The 9,369-nt window shown below is 40.5% G+C and overlaps 1 pseudogene; it reads left to right on the top strand.

Moving 5' to 3' along the window:
• The first annotated feature begins 6,201 nt into the window (after positions 1-6,201).
• On the top strand, positions 6,202-8,323 carry LOC100588335 (annotated as a pseudogene).
• Positions 8,324-9,369: the final 1,046 nt, after the last annotated feature.

The following is a 9,369-nucleotide window of genomic DNA, read 5'->3' as shown; positions in this document are numbered from 1 at the left end:
CAGTTTAGAATAGGCAAGACTGAGGAAAGTTATATTCACTATCTCCTTGCTCTGTGGATTTACAACTAGTTACCACACAAAGTAGAGAAATGGCAGTCCAGTGACTCAGGGTCAGGTTCCCTGACACAATGGTCAGAAATATTCTCCACTGGGTTTCCACTTAGGTCCTTCATTTTGCAAGGGAGGCAACTGAGGCTGCTTCTGAGTCATGCAGTAAGTCAGAAATGCCATCAAGGTTATATTCCTGTCTAGTAGACTTTCCGCTGCATGATATTTTTAGAATTAATTACTATATACATGTCTTTTCTATATCACATGCATACCATCATCAAGATTACTTCTTCTGTTTCAGGGATATTCAGATAATGGCCCACTCTTTATTTTTAAAAAGATTCCCTGCTTGAAGCTTTTACTGTGGATTGGACAATTTATAATTTATGAGAAAGTAATGTGAAGTTAGGAAAGTAAATTTCAGGCATTGACAGACAATCCCTGTTAAAAGCATTTTTTTTTCCTATATTTTGTGGTGTCTAATAGCACACCCTAATCACACCTAACTGTCTGCTTTAAAAGTTTCACTAAAGCCTACTTTTTAGCAAGTTGCACTAATGGCAAATCTTGTTGTTAGAACAAGTAATATGAAGGCATCGTAGGAGGTGATAATCCTTTTTATAGTTGATAAAGTTCCTGGGCACACACCCTTGCTTTCAGATACTTACAACTTCCAAAGAAATTAGTCTTTGAATGAATATACTTTGTTTTTCCTTAACCAGAGGATTGTTTTTTTCTGAAAGTTAAAAGAAACAATTTAAAGGATCTAACCCTGGTGTGATTGCAACCTATGTGGCTATTCTCTGTGGCAGTGGTCATTTGCCTTCCTCTGCCTTATCTCACACCTAAATGCATGCTGCCAGTTCATGGAAGATTCAATGGACATGTACATGATCCCCCTGAGCACCCAGAACTATCTTTTTGGTTGTGAACTAAAGGTTGACAGATTATCACTTTAACATGAATAATGATGAAAATGAACACCAGTTATCTCTAAGAATGGCCAGTTTACATCTTGGCTAACACAGTGAAACCCCGCCTCTACTTAAAATACAAAAATCTAGCCAGGCGCGGTGGCAGGCGCCTGTAGTCCCAGCACTTTGGCAGGCGGAGGCGGGCGGATCATGAGGTCAGCAGATCGAGACCATCCTGGCTAACATGGTTAACCCCGTCTCCACTAAAAATACAAAAAATTAGCCGGGCGTGGTGGCGGGCGCCTGTAGTCCCAGCTACTCGGGAGGCTGAGGCAGGAGAATGGCGTGAACCCGGGAGGCGGAGCTTGCAGTGAGCCCAGATCACGCCACTGTGCTTCAGCCTGGGCGACAGAGTGAGGGAGACACTCCGGCTCAAAAAAAAAAAAAAAGAATGATCAGTTTAGAGACTGGTACAAGGAATGAATTTAACGTTATTGAATGAAACAGGGATAATGAATTATGAAGGCAGGTCAATTAAAGCAACACTGGCAATGTTAAAAAATAAATGTCTGTACAGCCAACTGTTTCCCTGGGAGATTTTAAATAGTACTATCCATGGTCTTAGAATTGCAGTGTAGTTCAGACCTTTTGCCTATTAGTAGACAGCACTTTTAGGCTGTGGAGGAAGATGTGGAGTCAGAAGATGAAGAGGAGGAGGATGTGAAACTAGAAAGTATATCTGAAAAGTGATCTGCCCCGGGAGTGGTAGCAAGTTTCCACAGAGAAAAGTACAACATACTGCTGGTGAAGAAGAAGATGATGACAATAATTTTGATGATGATGAAACTGAAGAAAACTCCAGTGAAGAAATCTATATAAGGTACTCCAGAAACTTTGCTGAAGTTGCTAATCAGCTTAAGGAGATTTTGGGCTGAGACAATGGGGTTTTCTAGATATACAATCATGTCATCTGCAAACAGGGACAATTTGACTTCCTCTTTTCCTAATTGAATCCCTTTATTTCCTTCTCCTTCCTAATTGCCCTGGCCAGAACTTCCAACATTATGTTGAATAGGAGTGGTGAGAGAGGGCATCCCTGTCTTGTGCCAGTTTTTCAAATGGATATTAGACAAGATATATTTTTGAGGCCATGTTGGGGGTGCAGCATGGTAGGCAGAAGTCTGGGGATGATGGAGTAGTAAGATAGAAGGATCTCGACACTGTGAAGCCACCAGACCGAGGCTACACTGCTATGCCTGGACTGTTACCTGGTCTGCCCCTCATTAGGAAGAAACAAACCTGCATATAGTTTACAATATTCTGTTATTATTGATCATAATTTACCAGTTAAGATATTTTTTAAAAAGGAAGCCAGATATAAAAACTTATTTTAACTCTTTAAGGGCTTTAAAAAACAAGGTGAATGGAAAATTGTGCATTTCTTCCTGTTGCTGTTTAAAATCTGCGATCCCCTTAGAGAGGCTGTATAAAAGATGCTGGGAGCTTTTACAAAATATTATAGCTGAACAGTCTTATTAAAAGTCCTCTCAGGATAGTCTGTTTTCCGTGAGTGATCCTTTCACGGTAGATATTAAAACTCAAAGCTAAACCTTCACAATGACCATCCTCAGTATGGGGCTTGGGATCAAGGCCTATGTACAACTGTGAAAAAGCTTTATACTTTAATTTCAGCTTTTTAAAAGATCTCCCAAAGTATTGGATTTCACTAAATGATCTCTTTCTTTTCTTTTTTCTCTACTTATTGTAAATATCCACATTATGTTTAGGTTAGTCTGTAGATCTACATTAGAAGAGATACTATTAATCAAAAAAATGCCTAAGAAGTAATAAGCATGTGAATTTATTCCCAATCTTACAGGCTAGTGAAGGATTTTGAATTATATTAGATGACACAAATAATGTTTTAGGATGAGAAATTGCAAAACTAACTCATCTCAAAGTACATGTCAGTTTGGATGAATGTTTTTTCATTATAACAGTCTAACTATTTTTCGTGTATATTATTATTTGTTGCCAGTGTCCAAAAATTAGCATTTCATAAAATGTGAATATTTCTGTTTGCATTATTGCTAAGAAGAGATTTGTCCACAAGCTTTTATGATGCAAGAGATTTAACCTAAATCCAAAATTTAATTACAAATAAGGTTGTGTTGACTCATCCTTATGCATTTCAATTAGATGGGAAACACACCAGCTGGGAGCTCTCCACTTATAGATTAAGAAACATTAATTTCAAGATATCCCAGCATATATAAAAAGGATCCAAATCATCATAGCCTCTCAGTACTTTTATTTTTATATACCTATTTGGCATAATACATATTTTTCCATGTTGTCTAATTGTAAAGATTTAGTGGCAGAAATAAAAGTACCACAATGTATTGGCTTAGAGCATCCCCAAGCAAGTTCATGTTATAAACTTATCATTTCAAAAGCCTTGTAGTTCATAATTCTTGAATTTTACTAAACTCATAGAAAGATTTTTTATTATCTTGTGCTTTGTTTGTGTGTGTTAGTTATCAATACAAAAAAAAGTTTATTTAAAAGGCCTCAGATGATTATTTTGATCCTTGGAGCTTTGAAGACATTATCCTTCTGCACTATTGGAACAAATTAGACATTCTGTGAGAGATGCGAATACAACTTCCAAAGCTACATTTAATTGCATAATTTGCAATAGAAGCTGGATACGGGCACTGCCTGCAGAGTGATAAACAATCCAGAATAATCTAATCAGCATGATCATTGAATTTTTATTAGTCTTTGGTTAGTTATCCATTAATATGTGAAGGAACCCGTCTTTGTGCCTTTATCTTTCACTATGGCACCTTTTTAAAGTTACTACAGAGAAATTTAGAGAAAACCAGAAAATGAATATCTCTAATTTGCTTTAAAATCTAGCTCTACATACATCTTCTCTTGAAAATTTAACTCTGCATTGAGCAGTCCCCAGATTTTACTAATATGTTGCATTTGCTGTGCATACAGTGTGGGTTAACCTTAGCATGTACCTGATATTACTCAATTTTTATATTTGCCAATCACAAAAGTTTAGAGAAAATGAAGGTGAGCAACACTTTCTCTTCCTTTTTCCATCTTTCATATCATCTGGAGATAACAGAACATCTTAGTCCTAATTCTTTCATTAATAGCTGAGTGCCAAATCACCTTACTTCTTTAGCTCTCAGTTTTCTCATCTGTAATATATAAAGTGGTATGACAAGAAATTTTTCTAAGGCCCATTAGTACCTAAAGTATAGGAACAAAATCAGGATCCCTACAAACTTAGTGGCTTAAAACAGCACAACTCTTTGTCTTATATTTTTTCATGTCAGAAATATAAAATGTCTCACAGGGCTAAACTCAAGATGTTGGTGGGGTTGTGTGATGTCTTGGCCCGTGGCTCCTTCCTCCATTTGCAAAGCCAGGAGTATAACATCTTTAAATCTTCTTTCTCTCTCTCGTTCTCTCTGACACATTAAAAAGACCCTTGTGATTACATTACTCTCACCCGTGTAATCCAGGATGATTTTTTTACATCTGCAAAATTCTCATTCCTATATAAAGTAATATATTTGCAGTTTCAAGGGATTAGGATAGAGGCCCCTTTGGGGAATTATCATTCTGCCTCCACACCAATGAACCCTGAATATCTTGCTTGCCTTTGCTTTATAAAACTACCATCACTATTTCATTATCTTGGCAAATTTTTCTCCTTTAATATTGACTGGTTTCCCCAATTTCCTGGTTTATTTCTCTTACTAAGAATAAGCACAAGTGAACAGGTAAGAGAAAATAAAAATGACAACCTTAAGAAAGTTCCTAAAATTTAGGAAATGTACAGTTTTCACTCATGGACTCTGGTCTAGATTTCGTGACTATCTAAGTTAGATGCTAGGTGATATTAGATGCCACTCCTCACAGGTGGTCCTAAAATTACCTCTGAGAGCTCAGAGCTCCATGGAGACTTGGGGAGAGCAGCACTGCATTTCAGTCTTTCAGTGGCATTCTTACCCACATTTGTGGAATGAGGGGAGAGTATCTAGACAATAGCTTCTTAGTCCTCCTTTAATGAAGACCATGACCGCATTCTCTTTTCTGGCACAAGAATCTTTTCATTGGTTCAAATGTCAGAGATAAAATCATTTTTCTTCTTCTATGGTTGCCTTCACTTGCTGGTGCTAAAAGTAGTCACTGCAAGACTAGTTTACTTCTTCAGTATAATTTGTCTGTTTTATTTTCTTTTTCTCTTTTAAAAATTATAAACATACAAGTTGTACTTAAATTCAATGTCATATTTTTAACTCAAATAGAACCAATGATTTGATATCTTGAGTACTAAGTATCTGATGCTCTAATCCGAGTTTCTTTCTCAAACATAGCAACTATCATCAATTGGTGAATACCTTCCAGACTATTTTTCTATGTATTTGCAGATGTATTTAATTATATATATATGCATGTATGTATGTATCAATGTATACTTCTCTTCTGTGGAGTTTTAAAATGATTGATGTCATATCATATACTATATATATTATCCCAAAACATTTTTGTACTTAGTAAAATATCTTGGTAGTCTTTCAATGTCCTCATCTATTGATTTGCTGTATTATTTTTTATTGATGCATAGCATTCTTTAGTATAGATGTACTATTATCATTTCCCTGTAGGATCAACAAATGATTACCAGTATTAATCCTGTTGTAATCACTGGAGAAGTTAGCATATTTCTATGTCTCTAGGGTGGAAGATCCTGATCAAAGAAATGACATGTAAAAAAATCAAGATATATCCCATACTGTGGCTTTAAAAGATTGAATTAATTTTTAACTACTCAGCTGTCCATGTGAATATGTTCCTTAAATTTCAACAATACTTGCCCATTTCATAGATGAAACTGTCAAACATCAATGACTGTCTCTGTCATTAGAGACTACAAGACTACAGAGCTCTGTAAGACCAGGGCCATGTGTACTGTGCCCATCACTGTATTGTCTATATCTAGCTCAGCACCTGGCATATAACAGTCCTTTAATATGTTTCTTGGAATGAATGAAGAAAACCCTAAATGAAATGACATTGTACAGAAGTTTTCATTTCATTAATCCTTACTCTAAAATTTATACAGTTTTAATATGGGAACTTAGAACGTTTCTACATTTTTTAAAATCTGAAATTAATTATAAATAAAAGTGGTGCTTTAGGAAGGAGGAGCAAGTCAATAGAAGAGAAAGGGGACAAATATCCAAGGGTCTGAGAGAGAATATTTGCTCCCCAAGTGACTGGACAGAAAGGATATAGAAATGACATCAGGGGGAATTGCAGAAGGTTCAGCTGCACCTCAAGCAGTTGCCAGAACAGCACAGTGAACTCAAATCCCTTGGAGCCGTGGCCTTGGAGCAGCACGAATGCTGATGGCTCTGTCTAGAACATGCGACCCTCTGTAACCAAAGCCAGTAGCTTCAGCAGAATATCTGTCTTCACCCAAGGTGACTGCATTGGCAGCAGTAAAGGTGGCAATGCAGGAAGGATTTCCAGGCCAGGTATGGCACTATATGCCCCAGAAGTGTGCAACCAGGTCACCTCATCCCAGTGTATCCTGAACCTTCTCCCTTGTTCAGCAGCAACAGCAGCAGCAGCAGCAGCAGCAACTTTGTGCTCTCCCACCCAAGCCTCAGCAACAGCCACCCTTGAATAATCACATGATCTCACAGGCAGATGACCTCAGCAAGTCCTTTAGACAAATGAGCCCTAGCTGCCAAGGTTCTACTAAAGCAATTGACTCATCGGCAGCTGTTCCAGCCCCCACTCATCTCCCAGCACTGTCAGTGGACTAACTTCATCATGGCATCCATGGGTCAGTCCCTCCCCACCTCTAACTGTTCCACCTTTAGCCACGCACCACCTACTCAGCAAGTGCTGCTACGCCGGGGCTACATGTAGCCTTCTCAACAGTTCCAGGTTTCTTACTAATCCCCCTGGACAATATCCTAATTCCAACCAGCAATATTGACCTTTCACTCACCTGGTGGCCTACAGATCCTGATGTGGTCAATGGCTGGTTCAGCCATCCCAGCAGCCCAGTTTATAGCCCATGATGCCTAACCAGCAGCAGGTGGCTTACCGAGGAATGATTGGGGTCCAGCAGCCACAGAACCAGGGCCTGCTCAGCAGTCAGAGAAGCAGCATGGAGGCCCAGATGCAAGGCCTGGTGGTTCAGTACACTCCACTGCCTTCTTACCAAGTCTCAGTGGGTAATTACTCACAAAATGTGGTCCAGCAGCCTTTGTACCAACTCATGCTGGCCCCTGTGAGCCAGTTTGGGTAAGGAGGCCCCCCAACAGGGGGCATACCAGTGTACTACAGCATGACCCCACTGGCTCAGCGGAACCGTACAAGCCCTACTCTTTGGGTTTTGCAACCTCCTGGGTCTCAGCAGTACCAGATGCTTCAGTTTCCCTCTCCCTGCCGTCTACCACAGATGCCGCAGCAGCAGTCAGGAGTGTCACCTTCTGGAACAGGTGTGGTGGTCATGCAGCTGAATTTCACTAATGGAGCCTGAACCCACTAAGAACCCATCCAGGGTCCAGTGGAGTCACTGTAAATACTACAGCATGGACCATGAGGGGCAGAAGCCTGGAGACCTGTACAGTCCTGACATCAGCCCCCAGGCCAACATACAAATGAGCAGCAGCCCTGACACATCTCCTACCCAGGCTTCACCACCTTCTCTTGTCACCAGCCTCAGTGATGGCTGTCTGCATAGGACTCAGTCCCTTGCTTGTCCTCCGATGGTTCCCCTGGCCTGGGGGTCCAGCACAGGGTGATGGGTGCTACTCCCTCTTAGGCCAACCTTTAGAGTAAAATCTGTCCATCTGCCCTCCCTTGCTCCATGACCAGTCAACTTACACAGTGCACCAGGGACAGAGTGGACTGAAGCATGAAAACTAGGGCGAGAGACAAGCACTCAAATCTGCCTTCTATGACCTGGGGACAGCAGATGTTGTTTTGGGGCAGGTGCCGGAGGTGACAGATCTCCCTGAGGGCATCACCTGTACCGAGGCAGACAAACTCTTTAAGCAGCTTGCCATGTCCAGTGCCAAGACCCAGCTCAGGGGCTGCCTGGCAGGGGTGGAGGGGACGATGGTGGGACTGCTGAGAATGGCAACTGCTTGGACCTTGCTGCCTTGTACACCATCATGGCTGTGTTCCCTAACCCACTGGCTGCTCAAAATGCCTCCCTTCATCTCAGCAACTCCCTGAATAGCATCAAACTTTGAATGGCCAAAAAGTACTATGACCTGAGGATCCTGGAGCGAGCCAGCTGCCAGTAAATGGAGAAGAGGAAAGGAGCAGCCCAGAAGGGGTGGGGGCAGGATAGAGGGTGTTGAAGGATCCTGATAGACTGGATGGAGACAGAAAGTAAGGAGACTGACGCTAAACTGGAGCCTAAGACAGTAGTGATGAAGACTGAAACAGACGGACATCAACACTGGCATTGGATTCCTTCAGGCTCCCCTTCTTTGGGTCCCCTTTTTTCCCCTGGTTGGCCCCTCTGCTTTCTTCTTCTTCCCATCCACTTGTATCATTTTAATCTATTTTCTCTTCCATTTTTTGTTCAAGAATAAGTATTCTCCAGTTTTTATTTTAAACATCTCAAGCTCCCTTTCCTTTTTTTTTTTTTTTTGAGATGGAGTCTCATTGTCAGACATCCTGGAGTGCAGTTGCCTGATATAGGCTTACTGTGACCTTTGCCCCCTGGGCTCAGGTGATCCTCCTTCCTCAGCCTCATGAGTATCTGGGACCACAGGTCCATGCCACCACCCTTGACTAATTTTTTGTATTTTTTGGTAGAGTTGTAGTTTCACCATATTGCTCAAGCTGGACTCAAACTCCTGACCTCAGGTGATCCACCCGCCCTGGCCTCCCAAAGTGCTGGGATTACAGGCATGAGCCACCACTCCTGGCCCTTTTTTGTCTTTATGAATGTATTTATATGGACAGAAATATAGACAGAATTATGATAAACAAAACTGATTTCCACATTCTCTCACTTCCTCATCTTGCCTTCCCAAACCTCACAGAGTTAACACTTGGAACTCCCCTCACCTCCAAGAACACTTCTATATTGTTTGTTTAATATTTGTGCCACAGTAACAGACAGTGTTTAATTGCACAAATAGATGTTTGCTGGGTATATTCACTGTAAATTTTATTTAATCTGTTTTTTTTTAATTTGAGGGCTATTTGGGGGCAAAGTTGATTTTGTTTTTAAATATAAAAAAAAATTGTCACTGGAAAAAAATACAAGTCAACATTCCATTGGAAGAATACTCAGTAATCTTTTGCCCATTACAAATTCTTTTCACAATTTTTCCTT

This window comes from Nomascus leucogenys, chromosome 3, assembly GCF_006542625.1.
Source record: "Nomascus leucogenys isolate Asia chromosome 3, Asia_NLE_v1, whole genome shotgun sequence".
Classification (NCBI taxonomy): Eukaryota; Metazoa; Chordata; class Mammalia; order Primates; family Hylobatidae; genus Nomascus; species Nomascus leucogenys.
The sequence above is the reverse complement of the archived record's forward strand: the minus strand, read 5'-3'. Positions and strand labels throughout refer to the sequence as shown.